Here is a 21,651-nt window from a genome sequence, read left to right on the forward strand (position 1 = left end):
AAGGACGACCCCTTCTAGTAGCCACGGTGCCGCTTGACAGGCTACGCCAAAGAAGACCGTACCCTCCAGAAGGATTCCCAGAGGGAAAAAAAACCAACACTGGGGAAAAAACCTCTAACAGGAACTCCTGAAGGAAAACAAGAAAAAACAGGACTTGACAACAGGAAACAAAAATAGGCAATATCCAGGGTAAAAGGTAGGAAAAAAGGAACAGGAAAAAATATCCCAAGGCTAAAGCAGGAACAAAGAACAGGCAAAAATCTCACAAGGCAAAAGCAGGAACAAAGAACAGGCAAAAATCTCCCAAGGCAAAAGCAGGTACAAAGAACAGGCAAAAATCTCCCAAGGCAAAAAAGCAGGAACAAATAACAGGAGCGAACAGCACAACCAGAAGGAAGTGTTTGCAACGCAAGGAGGAACAAGACTGACTGACTTATATACTGAGAAAAGGGAAGTGACATCACAGGAAAAGGAGGTAACACCAAATTGGATTGGGAAAAGCCCATAGACCAGTATAGGAAAAAGAAAGTAGTATAAAAGAAAAACAGAGCATGCTGGGACAAAAACACGAAGAAGACAAGATGGACACAAAATGGAAAGAGACAGGCAAAAGGACCAACAAAAACCCACCACCAACAACAAAAGAAGAAAAAAGGGCTACAAGTAAGTGTAGCGCGACCGGGAGCGAAATATATGCTTCCCAGAAAGCATAGTCAAAAAACACAGGGAACGGCGCTCCGAATATCGGTAGCGCGATCCACCCGCGAGGACAGAAAGAGACGCCGCGTCAGAGCACGGCGTTACAGTAGGTCCCCTCCCTGAGGCACCAGGTTTGTCAGGATGATTGTCAAAAAACAGGCGAACCAAACGGGGAGCATGGATGGAGGAAGCATCCTCCCAAGAACAGTCACTGAGGGGGTATCCTTTCCAATGGACCAAAAACAGTAGTTTCCGTCGAAAAATTCTGGAATCACAGATCTCCTGGAATTAATACTCAGGCTGTCCGTTGATAGAAAGAGGAGGTGGACGTTGGAACTGGCGATGGTAAGGATCAGGAACAAAGGGTTTTTACTGGGACACATGGAAAACAGGATGAACCCTCCAGGTATGAGGTAAGCGGAGACGCACAACTACAGGATTCAGGATGTGCGAAATTCAAAAGGGTCCATAAAAACGTGGTTTGAACTTATTGGTGGAAAACCGGGATGGTAGAAATCTGGAAGAAAGCCATACCTTGTGGCCCACTTGATACAAAGGTGCGGCTTGCCGATAACGATACGCCTTTCGCTTCATAGCTTGTTTCGAAGCTAGGAGAGTTGTGTGAAGTAGGCCCTGGATTCGACGGATCTGTCTTGAAAAAGAAGTGACTGCAGGCACAGAAGAGGATGTTCGAGAAACAGTAGTGAAAGTCCTCAGATGAAATCCATAAGTACAATAAAAGGGTGTGGTCTTGGTCGCACTATGTATTGTGTTGTTATAGGAGAACTTGGCAAGAGAAAGATATTTCAACCAATTGCTTTGGGTGGCATTACAGTAACATCTCAGATATTGCTGAAGTTCTTGATTCACTCGTTCAGTTTGCCCATTCGTTTGTGGATGGAAACCCGGGGATAAAAAAATCTCAATGTTAAAGAAGGCACAAAAGGCTCTCCAGAAACGTGATACATATTGAGGCTCTCTGTCCAAAATGACCTCTTGAGGAAGACCATGGAGGTGAAAAATATCCCGTAGAAAAATGCGACTCATTCCTGGGGCCGTTGGTAGTTTCTTCAAGGCTGAAAAATGGGCCATCTTGGTGAATGAATCTACGGTCACCATGATTACTTGGTTACCAGTGGAGGTAGGTAGAGAGCATACGAAATCCATGGATAGAGTACACCAAGGAGCGGAAGGAACCGGTAAAGGTCTTAATAAACCTGCCACCTTAGTTCGGGGTGTCTTAGTCTGGGCACAGACTGGGCATGCGGACACATAGGTTTCAGTGTCTGACTTTAGCGAAGGCCACCAAAAAGATCGCTGAAGCAGCTCCTGGGTCTTCCTGATACCTCGATGACCGGCTATAGGAGAATCATGGCACATTTGCAGAGTTTCTATCTGCACTTTATTAGTAGGTAGGAAAAGAGCATGTTGATGATAGAAGTAGTTGTCCTTCTTCTGCAAAAAAGGAGTCACTCTATCCCATTCTGAAGCAGACAGAAACTGGTACTCGGATTGAATGCATTCTTGAAAAGATTGAGTAGCTCCGATGATTCTTCTAGACTCAATAAGATGTGGAGAGGAGTTCTGGGCTATGTCAGGATATCTGTGGGATAAGGCATCTGCCACTAAATTCTGGGAATCAGGTATGTACGTGATCACGAAATCGTACTGGCTAAAGAAGAAAGCCCATCGAGCCTGACGACTGTTGCGACACTGAAAGCTCCGAAGACACTGGAGATTACGGTGATCAGTCCTAGCTTCAAAAGGCTCTCTGGAACCCATCAGGAAATGCCTCCATTCCTTACAAGCTACTTTGAGAGCGAGTAGTTCTCTTTTCAGTACAGAATAATTTCATTCAGCCTCTGACAGGATACGAGACAGATAAAAGATAGGATGTTCCAATCCATCATTGTCTTGATTCTGCAGCAGAACTGCTCCAATAGCTCTGTCTGAGGCATCAGTCACGAGGATAAATTTCTTGGTATTGTCAGGATGATGCAACACGGGTGCTTGGGTAAAGGCTGTCTTTAATTCTTGAAACGCGCGTTCAGCCTCCTTGGTCCAAATGAAACCCTTCTTCAGGTTCTCTTTCTTAATGGTTTGTGTTATAAAACTTTGTAGGTGGGCAAAATTCTGAATAAACTAACGATAAAAGTTTGATAAACCAAGAAAACATTGTGTTTCTTTAATGGATGTTGGAGAAGGCCAATCTAATATGGCACTGACCTTGTCAGGATCCATAGATATTCCGTGTTGATTAATACAAAACCCGAGATACCTTACTTCAGATTTTTGGAACTCACACTTCTCAGGTTTACAAAACAATTGTTTTTTCTTGAGTCTTTCCAGGACTTGCAGGACATGATCTACATGGCGCTCAGGATCACGGGAATATATCAAGATATCATCGAAATAAATGACTACATATTGATTGAGTACATCAGAGAATACTGAATCCATAAATCGTTGAAAAACAGAAGGGGCGTTGGTCAGTCAAAAGGGCATAACACGGTACTCATAGTGCCCAAAAGGGGTACGGAAAGCTGTCTTCCATTCATCTCCTTCCTTGATCCGAAGGAGATGATAGGCACCCCGTAAGTCTAATTTGGTAAATATCTTGGCTCCTTGAATGGCATCCAATATATCTCTGCTTAAAGGCAGTGGATATCGATCCGTAATCGTTATTCTGTTGAGTTCACAAAAGTCGACACAAGGACGCAGATCCTTAGTCTTCTTTGGGACAAAGAAGAGAGGAGCCCCAGCGGGGGACGTGGAAGGAGCAATCAAACCGTTGTGTAAGTTGTCGTCTAAATATTCCCTTAGCACCTTCTTTTCTTGGTCTGTCAGAGAATTCATTTGACCGAAGGGGACGACTTCATCAGGAATTAAAGGAATAGCACAGTCATAACTGCGATGAGGTGGCAAAATAGGATTACTAGGTTTCTGAAAAATCCTAATATATTCCTGATAACAATCTGGAACCCCCTGGATAGTATTGATAGAGTTAGTGTTATCCTTAGTTGACTGACAGGACCTTTTTGGAGTCCAATAAGAAGTAGTGGAATAACAATTCTGTTGACAAAATGAAGACGTTAGGGATATAGTTCGTGTTTCCCAATTGATAAAGGGGTTGTGTCGGGCTAACCCGGGAATTCCCAAAATCATGATGTGATTTGGTGAGGCTATGAGATCAAAGGCAATGTGTTCTTGATGCCCCCCAAATGTCAAACAAAGATTAGGTGTTGAGGCCACCACAGGTCCTGAGATTAATGGAAAGCCATCCACCGTGTGAACCTGCTCAGGAGTTTCTTTAGGAATGTGGGGAATTCCTTTACTCGTAGCCCAGGTCTCATCCAGATAGAGTCCACTGGCTCCACAATCAAGGAGAGCCAGAAGATGTTCTTTTTGATCTTGTGAACTATGTAACTTGACCGAGAGGATAAACAGGGTAGACATGCTTTCTTTGGAGGAACATATTGATGGTACTTCAGCTCCTCCTGTCTCCTTCCTCCTTACAGGGGACGGGAGCTGGCGTTTCCCACAGGCCTTGAGGGACGTACCGGATAACTACGGATCAGGTGGCCAGCCTTACCACAGTATAGGCAAAGTCCCCTTCGTCGTCGTTCCTCCCTTTCTGACTCCGTCAATGGCCCACGAACCAGATCTATCTGAATGGCTTCTTCATGGGGAGGTGGAGAGGCTTCAGATGGACTATCTTCCGTTCGCCGACTGCTAGCACGGAAGGTACCGGACTGGTATGGAGCTCTAGTTCTACGTCTTTCCATCTTGCACTCTCAAAGTCTATAATCGATGTTCATAGATTGATCCATTAATTCTTTCAAAGAACAAGCTGGAGAAGAGTGTACAAGCTCATCTTTAATTTCTTCACGCAGGCCTCGGCGGAAAAGGGTTACGAAGGTGCGTTCTACCCAGGAGGTTTCAGCTGCCAGCTGTTTGAAGCGGGTTATATACTGCAGTACATTCTGATTACCCTGCTGAATATCACATAAGGCTTCTTCAGCTGCTGCTTCTCCCCAGGTCTCTCAAAAATTTGTTTGAAAACAGTCAGGAAAGCGGAATAGTTAGCCAGGACTGGGTCATCTGCAGAAACCAGAGGAGTCGCCCAAGCAAGCGCTGGACCAGACAAGGTGCTGATCAGATAGCCCACCTTAGCCTTATCCGAAGAAAACTGGAGTGGACGAAAGGCAAAGAAAACCGTCAGGGTGTCCAAAAATTCCTTCATCTTTAAAGGATCTCCAGAATATCGAGGAATAGTAGCAGATACGGGTGGTATGTCCATTGATCGGGAAGACAAGACCTGTCGTAGCGCAGTGTTCTCTGCCCGTAACTGTTGTAACTCTTGGGCTTGTTGTTGGACAGTCTGTAACATGGCTTGAGCATTTTCTGACACCTCTCCCTGTGGATCTTCCATGGTGCTCTCGCAACGCAGAATCTTTTGGCGTTGCAATCTGTTACGTACTGCGCTGGAATTCTCACCTCTGGATTTCGGATTGGCAAATACACCAAGTTTTCTACCGGTCCTGGATACTCCCAGATAAGGACGACCCCTTCTAGTAGCCACGGTGCCGCTTGACAGGCTACGCCAAAGCAGACCGTACCCTCCAGAAGGAGTCCCAGAGGGAAAAAACCCCAACACTGGGGAAAAAACCTCTAACAGGAACTCCTGAAGGAAAACAAGAAAAAACAGGACTTGACAACAGGAAACAAAAATAGGCAATATCCAGGGTAAAAGGCTGGAAAAAAGGAACAGGCAAAAATATCCCAAGGCAAAAGCAGGAACAAAGAACAGGCAAAAATCTCACAAGGGAAAAACAGGAACAAAGAACAAGCAAAAATCTCCCAAGGCAAAAGCAGGAACAAAGAACAGGCAAAAATCTCCCAAGGCAAAAAAGCAGGAACAAAGAACAGGAGCGAACAGCACAACCAGAAGGAAGTGTTTGCAATGCAAGGAGGAACAAGACTGACTGACTTATATACTGAGAAAAGGGAAGTGACATCACAGGAAAAGGAAGTAACACCATCTTGGATTGGGAAAAGCCCATAGACCAGTATAGGAAAAAGAAAGTAGTATAAAAGAAAAACAGAGCATGCTGGGACAAAAACACGAAGAAGACAAGATGGACACAACATGGAAAGAGACAGGCAAAAGGACCAACAAAAACCCACCACCAACAACAAAAGAAGAAAAAAGGGCTACAAGTAAGTGTAGCGCGACCGGGAGTGAAATATATGCTTCCCAGAAAGCAGAGTCAAAAAACACGGGCAACGGCGCTCCGAATATTGGTAGCGCGTTCCACCCACGAGGACAGAAAGAGACGCTGCATCAGAGCGTGGCGTTACAATGAGAGAAAATCAGATAATGGAGCAGAGATTTCTGCCTGGTGTGAAGTAGTTGAAGATGGTTTATGTAACCTTACAAGCACTGTTCCCAATACGTCTTACTGTTGAAACAGAGTTGTGTCACTCATTTATGGCCCCGTAATTTGGGAGTTTCTTTTATGATTGGTAGAATTTCTTTTGACTGCATTACAGCTTGGTTGTGTTATGTGCAAAGTCTGAGGAGTGTCAAGTACTTTTTTGGTGCCAAGTGTATGTGATGCTGCAATTTAATCAGTATTGGACTGTGGTAAGGGCGTGTTCAATATTTTTTTGTTTTCACTGGGTTGGCTTTCGATTCTAATGATGAGGATAATGTAAAACGGGTTTCTGTCTCTATATGGTTTACACCATTAGGTGGCTATTTATTTTACGCCACTTTAAGTACAAACTAAATGATCTATTTCAGATTGTATTCCAGCAAACAGTATCTAAATTATTCAGGGTATACAAGTACAGTGAATACACTGTGTACATAATGCACAACTTTAAGCCTTAGCTTTTGATGATGTTGGCTAAAGATGTTAGTGACACCTCTGTGCAAGCGCAACCTACCACTTTCACACTATCACAAAATACGCTGAGAACATACCCAACTTTACTAGTGGGATCCAGGATCTGGGAAAGTCGTTTCTGGGCTTAAAGGGACATCATCTTTGCCACAATTGCCATTTCAGAAAAACAAAATTAAAATCTCATAAAATAATAACAACTAACCCTAACTTGAAATACTACCATAACCAATAATCACCACATAACTAGTTCTCCAGGGAAAATAACCATCAAGCTGCTGCCAAAAACTGCTAGTGCGCCTAGTCCTTAGTAAGTAAACTTACAAGGGGACGCGTATAGGCCGATGAACCTTTTGAATTGCATGGAGTATCCTAGTCACGCAGTGATCACTGGACTATTAATCAACATCAATAATCAAGAAAAACATTCTTTAGAAACAGCTAAAGCCCGTTTACTCATCAATAACAACAACTCGACAAAGAGTTAACAATTTTTATTTTCCTATTAATTACAACTCTAAAGCATCTGTTAATTCAAACCTTATTAAATCCACTCAATGTATTAATCCATTAATAGAAAACATCATCACTTGAAAGGAACATATACAACAATGCAAATACGTAAGCTAAGAAATATCAACATTGATAACAAACTTCAGCAATTTTGTCCGTTAGTCAATTGTCACTGTCAGCTTTTCCCTTAACAGCCTACCTAACCAAGTTAAGCATCAGCATGTGGGACTTCATGCGAAAACCTTTTAGAGGAAACATTAATTTGGAAAAAATCTATCTAAGTAAAAATATCTATAATCAGCGCAGTTGGTACCCAGAAGAAAAGGCATAGCATTTATCAGTCAAATTTTCATAGCTACCTATCCAGGATGGATCACCAACAAGTCAGTCTTTTTCTTCAGGTCATCAATTAGTCAGATTTCGAATCAGGCTCACAGAGTATGAGCCCAATATCAGCACCTCGGACAGCGTCTCCTGACGTCATCAATTCTCTCCCCGCAACTCTGATCTTAGCCCCTTGACATGACTTTCTATTAGGGTCTCCCAGTCCATCCCCCTAATTGCTAATTGGTCAGTCAGTCAGCATATATGACTTTAACCTATAGTTTTTGTTTACCAACTCTACTAATCAATATTAGCTTGTTCACAAGATGCGGATTGGTTCACCATGTGATGTTCTCATCATCCTGCCTTTCAGGTCTCAAAATTGTTGCATGTTCCTCTTCAGTCAGTGGCTCCATTGTTCAAGTCCTGGGAAAGTACATTTAGCCGACTCTACACATAGGGGGTCATTCTGACCCTGGCGGCCGGTGGCCGCCAGGGCCACCGACCACGGGAGCACCGCCAACAGGCTGTCGGTGCTCCCACGAGCATTCTGACCGCGGCGGTTCAGCCGCGGTCAGAAGCGGAAAGTCGGCGGTCTCCCGCCGACTTCCCGCTGCTCGGGGGAATCCTCCATAGCGGCGGAGCGCGCTCCGCCGCCATGGGGATTCTGACAGCCCCTACCGCCATCCTGTTCCTGGCGGGTCTCCCGCCAGGAACAGGATGGCGGTAGGGGGTGCCGCGGGGCCCCTGGGGGCCCCTGCAGTGCCCATGCCAATGGCAGGGGCACTGCAGGGGCCCCCGTAAGAGGGCCCCACTGTGTATTTCAGTGTCTGCAATGCAGACACTGAAATACGCGACGGGTGCAAACTGCACCCGTCGCACCCCTGCAACTACGCCGGCTCAATTCTGAGCCGGCGTCCTCGTTGGAGGGGCATTTCCTCTGGGCCGGCGGGCGCTCTTTTGGAGAGCGCCCGCCGGCCCAGAGGAAATGTCTGAATGGCCGCCGCGGTCTTTTGACCGCGGTGCGGTCATTTGGCGGCTCCCTCCAGGCGGGCGGCTCCCGCCGCCCGCCGGGCTCAGAATGAGCCCCATAATTGTATCAAATTGTCTTCATCATCTCCTGTCCGCCGGTACATTGCAGAATGTTCTAGCTAAGCAACTTTAACATTGAGCGGGTCAGGGTCATTGCATGCCTCCAGTCCTTTGCAAAGAGTTTAGAAAATTCACCTCTTCGCGTGCATGAGGCTCAGGAAAACTAGGCCTTTAGTTCAGCTAACTTAGCACTACAAACTAATGCAAAACATAGATTATACATCTCATTATGACATATTTTTACATTTTTCTTATATCTTTTTATTATTTTTCACATTTTCAGTCATATTAGTACACATGGTGATCGCACCCCGAGGGCACATTTTCAAACGTGCACATAGTTTTCTCTATGATTAATTTCTCTACGCATTTTCCCTTAGTAAACACATAATACATCATTAATAATTTTCTTAATTAGCATATCTGCTTCAACAACACAACTTAAAGCGCTTCGACCAGCGCAACTGTCTTGTGAACGCATGATGCAGTGTTTTGGAGCATCACTTCTGAAAGAACTGGAGTGCGACTGGTCTCTGCCATTCAAACCGGTTTTGAATTGTGTGCAGCCCATGTTTTGATGCCTTTGGTGCCTTTTCCAATGTGCACTGAAAGTTTGTTTTTCTACGCAGTGCTTACTTTCATTGGACGCTGATCTGTTGATATTCTCGTTGACGGCTCATTACCAGACATGCGCAATCAGCATGTGTTTGCTACGGGAAGCTGTACATGAGTTGCCCTTTGTTGATAATGCAATTCTTAATTCAGCATTGTGCACAACGGAGAATACTGCTGCCTGAGCTGGATCTCAGGCTTTGGAACACGAGTGCTTCATGGTTTTCCTTGGCAACGATTTGGATAGTTTACCACCTGCCAAAGTAGAACATTTCCTTGCTTCAATTGTCCCGGGCATTATTGGCGATTTTAAAAATGACACTGACTTTTGATTTTGGTTTTATTGGCGCCACTACTGAAATTTTAACTTGTCTTCTTTTTTCTCCATGCTCAAGTGTCTTTTAACTTGTCACTATTGACATTCATGTTTATATGCTTTTAGAAGTAGATTTTATTAGGCTTTTATTTCATTTTAGGCTTTGAATCAACCTTTGAAAAGGCAAGGGGAGGGAGTTGTATAGCTATTTTAGCCATATTTTATACATGTTATTTTAGCCAACTAGGCCTGCTGTTGTGCACTTTAGCCAAGTTACATTTTATTCAGCATTGTTTTGTTTTTCTAGCATTAGCCACATTTGCGGTGTTGTTTTATTTTCTCTATCTCATTGTTCTTTCTCTTTTGAAAGCATCACGTTCTTAGTACTGCATTAATTTTACTTTGTGCTTTCCTCAAGGCTGCAGTCAGATAGGATTGCTGCTAAAAGTGGTGAGCTGTGTCTACAACAGTCACAGAAATGTACACATCCTTACGTGGGGCCATTTTTCCTAGCATATGAATTGTTTTATTATAAAAACACTTCTCTGTCCCATACACGTTAGAGGGAGATTCCAGCCAGATGACCACAACTGCATGCTGATTGTTTAGACTACCGAACCCCTGGTCTATCTGGGGATGGTGTCTCTTTAGACAACAGTCTTCCTTCCTCAGGTATGGGGGATGATGTCTTCCCAGGGGGGAAACCTGAAGGACGGATTAGGATTTACCATGCTGTGCTCTAACATAGTTTAGGTAGCAAGGATATATATCACTAATAGTGACAACATGGTGGGACCGTTTTTTTGTTTCACTCTCCTTGCCACAATTTTGCTTCTATTGTGTTTTATCATTCTAGTTATTGCAATACATGCCATTTTATATAAGATGCAATTACTTCAATATACCCCAATATACCCTTATTGAACTATATTCTGCCTCTGTTTGTCTTTGCCTGTGAGAGACTAATATAACCAAGAGAAAGGGGTGAGATTTGATCAACCACAATTCCCCTGAGCAGTCTTTCTTGTCAAGCGCTCGGTTGCCACAATCATCCCTGCTCTAGGGCAGAGATGAGGTGCTGCTAGTTAGCTGGAAAACCCAGATTATTCCGACAGGCGTCACATGGTGTGGGACTGTACTCAGTACCCTACAATTCAGATGATTCTGCCGCCTAAATCCAGTAGCCTCATTAGGATAATGAGAACCTACCCAACAACAGAAACAAGCATCCTGGGACTGGTTTCGGGGTATCACCCTTCATCAGCCAAGCTAGCTTTAAACCTGTGGCACAGTGAGCAAGGGACCCTCATCTGGGCATACCCTGGTTACTTATGGTAACTTTAGCAACACAAAAATATGATGGATGGAGTGCTGAAATTTTTCAAATATCATTTTAGCAATTTATTTTATAAAACCCTCAAACATCCAATGGGCACACTGCTTGTATGGTGTGTGCATTCAGGTAACTCAGATTACAGGTAAGAAAGTTGACAGTTCCAGGAAATCTATGTTGAGATGAGCAAATGCCTCAAGTGGCTGTTTAAACTAAATGTTAATGATAAAAAGTAGATTAATTTATAAGTATTTATTATATCTTTAGTGATTGGTTAAGTAAATTATATGTCTCTGTAATTTTGCAATAGTAGCATTGTAGGTCATTTTCTAATATCTCTATGGTCAGTATGGTTCTTCTGTCTAATTTGTTTCTGAGTGGTATGAGAGGAAATCAGATAATGGAGCAGAGATTTCTGCCTGGTGTGAAGTAGTTGAAGTTGGTTTGCGTAACCTTACAAGCACTGTTCCCAATACGTCTTACTGTTGAAACAGAGTTGTGTCACTCATTTATGGCCCTGTAATTTGGGAGTTTCTTTTAAGATTGGTAGAATTTCTTTTGACTGCATTACAGCTTGGTTGTGTTATGTGGAAAGTCTGAGGAGTTTCAAGTACTTTTTTGGTGCCAAGTGTATGTGATGCTGCAATTTAATCAGTATTGGATTGTGGTAAGGGCGTGTTCAATATTTTTTAGTTTTCACTGGGTTGGCTTCCAATTCTAATGATGAGGATAATGTAAAACGGGTTTCTGTTGCTATATGGTTTACACCATTTGGTGGCTATTTATTTTATGCCACTTTAAGTACAAACTAATGGATCTATTTCAGATTGGATTCCAGCAAACAGTATCTAAATTATTCAAGGTATACAAGTACAGTGAATACACTGTGTACATAATGCACAACCTTAAGCCTTAGCTTTTGATGATGTTGACTAGAGATGTTAGTGACACCTTTGTGCAAGCGCAACCAACCACTTTCACACAATCACAAAATACGCTGAGAACATACTCAACTTTACTAGTGGGATCCAGGATCTGGGAAAGTCGTTTCTCGGCTTAAAGAGACATCTTCTTTGCCACAATTGCCATTTCAGAAAAACAAAATTCAAATCTCATAAAATAATAACAACTAACCCTAACTTGAACTACTACCATAACCAATAGTCACCACAAAACTAGTTCTCCAGGGAAAATAACCATCAAGCTGCTACCAAAAACTGCTAGCGCTCCTAGTCCTTAGTAAGTAAACTTACAAGGGGACGCGTATAGGCCGATGAACCTTTTGAATTGCATGGAGTATCCTAGTCATGCAGTGATCACTGGACTATTAATCAACATCAATAATCAAGAATAACATTCTTTAGAAACAGCTAAAGCCTGTTTACTCATCAATAACCACAACTCGACAAAGAGTTAACAATTTTTATTTTCCTATTGATTACAACTCTAAAGCATCTGTTAGTTCAAACTTTATTAAATCCACTCAATTTATTAATCCATCAATAGAAAACATCATCACTTGAAAGGAACATATACAACAATGCAAATACGTAAGCTAAGAAATATCAACATTGATAACAAAGTTCAGCAATTTTGTCCGTCAGTCAATTGTCACTGTCAGCTTCTCCCTTAACAGCCTACCTAACCAACATTAGCATCAGCATGTGGGACTTCATGCGAAAACCTTTTAGAGGAAACATAAATTTGGAAAAAATCTATCTAAGTAAGAATATCTATAATCAGCGCAGTTGGTACCTAGAAGAAAAGGCATAACATTTATCAGTCACATTTTCATAGCTACCTATCCAGGATGGATCACCAACAAGTCAGTCTTCGTCTTCAGGTCATCAATTAGTCAGCCTTTGAATCAGGCTCACAGAGTATGAGCCCAATATCAGCACCTCGGACAGCATCTCCTGACGTCATCAATTCTCTCCCCGCAACTCTGATTTTAGCCCCTTGACATGACTTTTTATTAGGGTCTCCCAGTCCATCCCCTTAATTGCTAATTGGTCAGTCAGTCAGCAGATATGACTTTAACCTATAGTTTTTGTTTACCAAATCTACTAATCAATATTAGCTTGTTTCATAAGATGCGGATTGGTTCACCATGCAATGTTCTCATCATCCTGCCTTTCAGTCATCAAAATTGTTGCATGTTCCTCTTCAGTCAGTGGCTCCATTGTTCAAGTCCTTGGAAAGTACATTTAGCCTTCTCTACACATAATTGTATCAAATTGTCTTCATCATCTCCTGTCCGCCAGTACATTGCAGAATGTTCTAGCTAAGCAACTTTAACATCGAGCGGGTCAGGGTCATCGCATGCCTCCAGTCCTTTCCAAAGCATTTGGAAAATTCATCTCTTCGAGTGTATGAAGCTCAGGAAAACTAGGCCTTTAGTTCAGCTAACTTAGCACTACAAACTAATGCAAAACATAGATTATACATCTCATTATGACATATTTTTACATTTTTCTTATATCTTTTTATTACTTTTCACATTTTCAGTCATATTAGTACACATGGTGATCGCACCCCAAGGGCACATTTTCAAACGCGCACATTATTTTCTCTATGATTAATTTCTCTGTGCATTTTCCCTTATTAAACACAGATACATCATTAATAATTTTCTTAATTAGCTTATCTGCTTCAACAACAACAAGGAGGACTTAAAGCGCTTCGACCAGCGCAACTGTGTTGTGAACGCATGATGCAGTGTTTTGGAGCATCACTCCTGAAAGAACTGGAGTGCGACTGGTCTCTGTCATTCAAACCTGTTTTGAATTGTGTGCAGCCCATGTTTCGATGCCATTGGTGTCTTTTCGAATGTGCACTGAAAGTTTGTTTTTCTACACGGTGCTTACTTTCATTGGACGCTGATCTTTTGATATTCTCGTTGACGGCTCATTACCAGACATGCGCGATCAGCATGTGTTTGCTACGGGAAGCTGTACATCAGTTGCCCTTTGTGGATGATGCATTTCTTAATTCAACATTGTGCACAACAGAGAATACTGCTGCCTGAGCTGGAGCTCAGGCTTTGGAACGCGAGTGCTTCATAGTTTTCCTTGGCAACGATTTGGATAGTTTACCACCTGCCAAAGTAGAACATTTCCTGGCTTCAATTGTCCCGGACATAATTGGCGATTTTAAAAATGACACTGACTTTTGATTTTGGTTTTATTGGCGCCACTACTGAAATTTTAACTTGTCTTCTTTTTCCTCCATGCTCAAGTGTCTTTTAACTTGTCACTATTGACATTCATATTTATATGCTTTTAGAAGTAGATTTTATTAGGCTTTTATTTCATTTTAGGCTTTGAACCAACCTTTGAAAAGGCAAGGGGAGGGAGTTGTATAGCTATTTTAGCCATATTTTATTCATGGTATTTTAGCCAACTAGGCCTGCTGTTGTGCACTTTAGCCAAGTTGAATTTTATTCAGCATTGTTTTGTTTTTCTAGCATTAGCCACATTTGCGGTGTTGTTTTATTTTCTCTATCTCATTGTTCTTTCGCTTTTGAAAGCATCACGTTCTTAGTACTGCAATCATTTTACTTTTTGCTTTGCTCAAGGCTGCAGTTAGATAGGATTGCTGGCAAAAGTGGTGAGCTGTGTCTACAACAGTCACAGAAATGTACACATCTTTACGTGGGGCCATTTTTCCTAGCACATGCATTGTTTTATTATAAAAACACTTCTCTATCCCATACACGTTAGAGGGAGATTCCAGCCAGATGACCACGACTGCATGCTGATTTTTTAGACTACCGAACCCCTGGTCTATCTGGGGACGGTGTCTCTTTAGACAACAGTCTTCCTTGCTCAGGTATGGGGGATGATGTCTTCCCAGGGGGGAAACCTGAAGGACGGATTAGGGCTTACCATGCTGTGCTCAAACTTAGTTTAAGTAGCAAGGATATATATCACTAATAGTGACAGCATGGTGGGACCGGTTTCATGTTTCACTCTCCTTGCTACAATTTTGCTTCTATTGTGTTTTATCATTCTAGTTATTGCAATACATGCCATTTTATCTAAGATGCAGCTACTTCAATAAACCCTTATTGAACTATATTCTGCCTCTGTTTGTCTTTGCCTATGAGAGACTAATGTAACCAACAGAAATGGGTGAGATTTGATCAACCACAATTCCCCTGAGGAGTCTTTCTTGTCATGCGCTCGGTTGCCACAATAATCCCTGCTCTAGGGCAGAGATGATGTGCTGCTAGTTAGCTGGAAAACCCGGATTAGGCCGACAGGCGTCACCTGGTGTGGGACTGTACTCAGTACCTTACAATTCAGATGATTCTGCCGCCCAAATCCAGTAGCCTCATTAGGATAGTGAGAACCTACCCAACAACAGAAACAAGCATCCTGGGACTGGTTTCGGGGTATCTCCTTTCATCAGCCAAGCTAGCTTGAAACCAGTGGCACAGCGAGCAAGGGACCCTCATCTGGGCATACCCTGGTTACTTAGGGTAACTTTAGCAACACAAAAATATGATGGATGGAGTGCTGAAACTTTTCAAATGTCATTTTACCAATTTATTTGATCAAACCCTCAAACATCCAATGGGCACGCTGCTTGTATGGTGTGTGCATTCAGGTACCTCAGATTACAGGTAAGAAAGCTTACAGTTCCAGAAAAGCTATGTTGAGATGAGCAAATGCCTCAAGTGGCTGTTTAAACTAAATGTTAATGATAAAAAATAGATGAATTTATAAGTATTTATTATATCTTTAGTGACTGGTTAAGTAAATTATATTTCTCTGTAATTTTGCAATAGTTGCATTGTAGGTCATTTTCTAATATCTCTATGGTCAGTATGGTTCTTCTGTCTAATTAGTTGCTGAGTGGTATGAGTGTTACGTACTGCGCTGGACTTCTCACCTCTTGATTTCGGATTGGCGAAAACACCAAGGCCCTCATTCTGACCCTGGCGGTGTCTCACCGCCAGGGCAGAGGGCAGAGGAAGCACCGCCAACAGGCTGGCGGTGCTTCCGTGGCATTCTGACCGCGGCGGTACAGCCGCGGTCAGAAACGGGAAACCGGCGGTGTCCTGCCGGTTTCCCGCTGCCCTGGGGAATCCTCCACGGCGGCGCTGCTAGCAGCGCCGCCATGGGGATTCTGACCTCCTTACCGCCATCCTGTTCCTGGCGGTGTTCGCCGCCAGGAACCGGATGGCGGTAACGGGTGTCGTGGGGCCCCTGGGGGGCCCTGCAGTGCCCATGCCAATGGCATGGGCACTGCAGGGGCCCCCTAACAGGGCCCCACTATGATTTTCAGTGTCTGCCAAGCAGACACTGAAAATCGCGACGGGTGCAACTGCACCCGTCGCACCCCTTCCACTCTGTCGGCTCCATTCGGAGCCGGCATCCTCATGGAAGGGGGTTTCCCGCTGGGCTGGCGGGCGGCCTTCTGGCGGTCGCCCGCCAGCCCAGCGGGAAACTCAGAATAACTGCGGCGGTCTTTTGACCGCGCATCGGTATTCTGACGGCGGGACTTTGGCGGGCGGCCTCCACCGCCCGCCAAAGTCAGAATGAGGGCCCAAGTCTTCTACTGGTCCTGGATACTCCAAGATAAGGACGACCCCTTCTAGTAGCCACAGTGCCGCTTGACAGGCTACGCCAAAGCAGACCGTACCCTCCAGAAGGATTCCCAGAGGGAAAAAAAACCAACACTGGGGAAAAAACCTCTAACAGGAACTCCTGAAGGAAAACAAGAAAAAACAGGACTTGACAACAGGAAACAAAAATAGGCAATATCCAGGGTAAAAGGCAGGAAAAAAGGAACAGGAAAAAATATCCCAAGGCAAAAGCAGGAACAAAGAACAGGCAAAAATCTCACAAGGCAAAAGCAGGAACAAAGAACAGGCAAAAATCTCCCAAGGCAAAAGCAGGTACAAAGAACAGGCAAAAATCACCCAAGGCAAAAAAGCAGGAACAAATAACAGGAGCGAACAGCACAACCAGAAGGAAGTGTTTGCAACGCAAGGAGGAACAAGACTGACTGACTTATATACTGAGAAAAGGGAAGTGACATCACAGGAAAAGGAGGTAACACCAAATTGGATTGGGAAAAGCCCATAGACCAGTATAGGAAAAAGAAAGTAGTATAAAAGAAAAACAGAGCATGCTGGGACAAAAACACGAAGAAGACAAGATGGACACAAAATGGAAAGAGACAGGCAAAAGGACCAACAAAAACCCACCACCAACAACAAAAGAAGTAAAAAGGGCTACAAGTAAGTGTAGCGCGACCGGGAGCGAAATATATGCTTCCCAGAAAGCATAGTCAAAAAACGCAGGGAACGGCGCTCCGAATATCGGTAGCGCGATCCACCCGCGAGGACAGAAAGAGACGCCGCGTCAGAGCACGGCGTTACAGTAGGTCCCCTCCCCGAGGCACCAGGTTTGTCAGGATGATTGTCAAAAAACAGGCGAACCAAACGGGGAGCATGGACGGAGGAAGCATCCTTCCAAGAACAGTCACTGAGGGGGTATCCTTTCCAATGGACCAAAAACAGTAGTTTCCGTAGAAAAATTCTGGAATCACAGATCTCCTGGAATTAATACTCAGGCTGTCCGTTGATAGAAAGAGGAGGTGGACGTTGGAACTGGCGATGGTAAGGATCAGGAACAAAGGGTTTTTACTGGGACACATGGAAAACAGGATGAACCCTCCAGGTATGAGGTAAGCGGAGACGCACAACTACAGGATTCAGGATGTGCGAAATTTGAAAGGGTCCATAAAAACGTGGTTTGAACTTATTGGTGGAAAACCGGGATGGTAGAAATCTGGAAGAAAGCCATACCTTGTGGCCCACTTGATACAAAGGTGCGGCTTGCCGATAACGATACGCCTTTCGCTTCATAGCTTGTTTCGAAGCTAGGAGAGTTGTGTGAAGTAGGCCCTGGATTCGACGGATCTGTCGTGAAAAAGAAGTGACTGCAGGCACAGAAGAGGATGTTCGAGAAACAGTAGTGAAAGTCCTCAGATGAAATCCATAAGTACAATAAAAGGGTGTGGTCTTGGTCGCACTATGTATTGTGTTGTTATAGGAGAACTTGGCAAGAGAAAGATATTCCGACCAATTGCTTTGTGTGGCATTACAGTAACATCTCAGATATTGCTGAAGTTCTTGATTCACTCGTTCAGTTTGCCCATTCGTTTGTGGATGGAAACCCGGGGATAAAAAAATCTCAATGTTAAAGAAGGCACAAAAGGCTCTCCAGAAACGTGATACATATTGAGGCTCTCTGTCCAAAATGACCTCTTGAGGAAGACCATGGAGGTGAAAAATATCCCGTAGAAAAATGCGACTCATTCCTGGGGCCGTTGGTAGTTTCTTCAAGGCTGAAAAATGGGCCATCTTGGTGAATGAATCTACGGTCACCATGATTACTTGGTTACCAGTGGAGGTAGGTAGAGATCATACGAAATCCATGGATAGAGTACACCAAGGAGCGGAAGGAACCGGTAAAGGTCTTAATAAACCTGCCACCTTAGTTCGGGGTGTCTTAGTCTGGGCACAGACTGGGCATGCGGACACATAGGTTTCAGTGTCTGACTTTAGCGAAGGCCACCAAAAAGATCGCTGAAGCAGCTCCTGGGTCTTCCTGATACCTCGATGACCGGCTATAGGAGAATCATGGCACATTTGCAGAGCTTCTGTCTGCACTTTATTGGTAGGTAGGAAAAGAGCATGTTGATGATAGAAGTAGTTGTCCTTCTTCTGCAAAAAAGGAGTCACTCTATCCCATTCTGAAGCCGACAGAAACTGGTACTCGGATTGAATGCATTCTTGAAAAGATTGAGTAGCTCCGATGATTCTTCTAGACTCAATAAGATGTGAAGAGGAGTTCAGGGCTATGTCAGGATATCTGCGGGATAAGGCATCTGCCACTAAATTCTGGGAATCAGGTATGTACGTGATCACGAAATCGTACTGGCTAAAGAAGAAAGCCCATCGAGCCTGACGACTGTTGCGACACTGAAAGCTCCGAAGACACTGGAGATTACGGTGATCAGTCCTAGCTTCAAAAGGCTCTCTGGAACCCATCAGGAAATGCCTCCATTCCTTACAAGCTACTTTGAGAGCGAGTAGTTCTCTTTCCAGTACAGAATAATTTCATTCAGCCTCTGACAGGATACGAGACAGATAAAAGATAGGATGTTCCAATCCATCATTGTCTTGATTCTGCAGCAGAACTGCTCCAATAGCTCTGTGTGAGGCATCAGTCACGAGGATAAATTTCTTGGTATTGTCAGGATGACGCAACACGGGTGCTTGGGTAAAGGCTGTCTTTAATTCTTGAAACGCGCGTTCAGCCTCCTTGGTCCAAATGAAACCCTTCTTCAGGTTCTCTTTCTTAATGGTTTGTGTTATAAAACTTTGTAGGTGGGCAAAATTCTGAATAAACTGACGATAAAAGTTTGATAAACCAAGAAAACATTGTGTTTCTTTAATGGACGTTGGAGAAGGCCAATCTAATATGGCACTGACCTTGTCAGGATCCATGGATATTCCGTGTTGATTAATACAAAACCCGAGATACCTTACTTCAGATTTTTGGAACTCACACTTCTCAGGTTTACAAAACAATTGTTTTTTCTTGAGTCTTTCCAGGACTTGCAGAACATGATCTACATGGCGCTCAGGATCACGGGAATATATCAAGATATCATCGAAATAAATTACTACCCATTGATTGAGTACATCAGAGAATACTGAATCCATAAATTGTTGAAAAACAGAAGGGGCGTTGGTCAGTCAAAAGGGCATAACACGGTACTCATAGTGCCTAAAAGGGGTACGGAAAGGTGTCTTCCATTCATCTCCTTCCTTGATCCGAAGGAGATGATAGGCACCCCGTAAGTCTAATTTGGTAAATATCTTGGCTCCTTGAATGGCATCCAATATATCTCTGCTTAAAGGCAGTGGATATCGATCCGTAATCGTTATTCTGTTGACTTCACGAAAGTCCACACAAGGACGCAGATCCTTAGTCTTCTTTGGGACAAAGAAGAGAGGAGCCCCAGCGGGGGACGTGGAAGGAGCAATCAAACCGTTGTGTAAGTTGTCGTCTAAATATTCCCTTAGCACCTTCTTTTCTTGGTCTGTCAGAGAATTCATTTGACCGAAGGGGACGACTTCATCAGGAATTAAAGGAATAGCACAGTCATAACTGCGATGAGGTGGCAAAATAGGATTACTAGGTTTCTGAAAAATCCTAATATATTCCTGATAACAATCTTGAACCCCCTGGATAGTATTGATAGAGTTAGTGTTATCCTTAGTTGACTGACAGGACCTTTTTGGAGTCCAATAAGAAGTAGTGGAATAACAATTCTGTTGACAAAATGAAGACGTTAGGGATATAGTTCGTGTTTCCCAATTGATAAAGGGGTTGTGTCGGGCTAACCAGGGAATTCCCAAAATCATGATGTGATTTGGTGAGGCTAAGAGATCAAAGGCAATGTGTTCTTGATGCCCCCCAAATGTCAAACAAAGATTAGGTGTTGAGGCCACCACAGGTCCTGAGATTAATGGAGAGCCATCCACCGTGTGAACCTGCTCAGGAGTTTCTTTAGGAATGTGGGGAATTCCTTTACTCGTAGCCCAGGTCTCATCCAGATAGAGTCCACTGGCTCCACAATCAAGGAGAGCCAGAAGATCTTCTTCTTGATCTTATGAACTTTGTAACTTGACCGAGAGGATAAACAGGGTGGACATGCTTTCTTTGGAGGAACATATTGATGGTACTTCAGCTCCTCCCGTCTCCTTCCTCCTTACAGGGGACGGGAGCTGGCGTTTCCCACAAGCCTTGAGGGACGTACCGGACAACTACGGATCAGGTGGCCAGCCTTACCACAGTATAGGCAAAGTCCCCTTCGTCATCATTCCTCCCTTTCTGACTCCATCAATGGCCCACGAACCAGATCTATCTGAATGGCTTCTTCATGGGGAGGTGGAGAGGCTTCAGATGGACTATCTTCTGTTCGCCGACTGCTAGCACGGAAGGTACCGGACTGGTGTGGAGCTCTAGTTCTACGTCTTTCCATCTTGCACTCTCAAAGTCTATAATCGATGTTCATAGATTGATCCATTAATTCTTTCAAAGAACAAGCTGGAGAAGAGTGTACAAGCTCATCTTTAATTTCTTCACGCAGGCCTCGGCGGAAAAGGGTTACGAAGGTGCGTTCTACCCAGGAGGTTTCAGCTGCCAGCTGTTTGAAGCGGGTTATATACTGCAGTACATCCTGATTACCCTGCTGAATGTCACATAAGGCTTCTTCAGCTGCTGCTTCTCCCCAGGTCTCTCAAAAATGTGTTTGAAAACAGTCAGGAAAGCTGAATAGTTACCCAGGATTGGGTCATCTGCAGAAACCAGAGGAGTCACCCAAGCAAGCGCTGGACCAGACAAGGTGCTGATCAGATAGCCCACCTTAGCCTTATCCGAAGAAAACTGGAGTGGACGAAAGGCAAAGAAAACCGCCAGGGCGTCTAAAAATTCCTTCATCTTTAAAGGATCTCCAGAATATCGAGGAATAGTAGCAGATACGGGTGGTATGTCCATTGATCGGGAAGACAAGACCTGTCGTAGAGCAGTGTTCTCTGCCCGTAACTGTTGTAACTCTTGGGCTTGTTGTTGAACAGTTTGTAACATGGCTTGAGCATTTTCTGACACCTCTCTCTGTGGATCTTCCATGGTGCTCTCGCAACGCAGAATCTTTTGGCGTTGCAATCTGTTACGTACTGCGCTGGAATTCTCACCTCTGGATTTCGGATTGGAGAATACACCAAGTTTTCTACCGGTCCTGGATACTCCAGGATAAGGACAACC

This window comes from Pleurodeles waltl, chromosome 4_2, assembly GCF_031143425.1.
Source record: "Pleurodeles waltl isolate 20211129_DDA chromosome 4_2, aPleWal1.hap1.20221129, whole genome shotgun sequence".
Taxonomy (NCBI): domain Eukaryota; kingdom Metazoa; phylum Chordata; class Amphibia; order Caudata; family Salamandridae; genus Pleurodeles; species Pleurodeles waltl.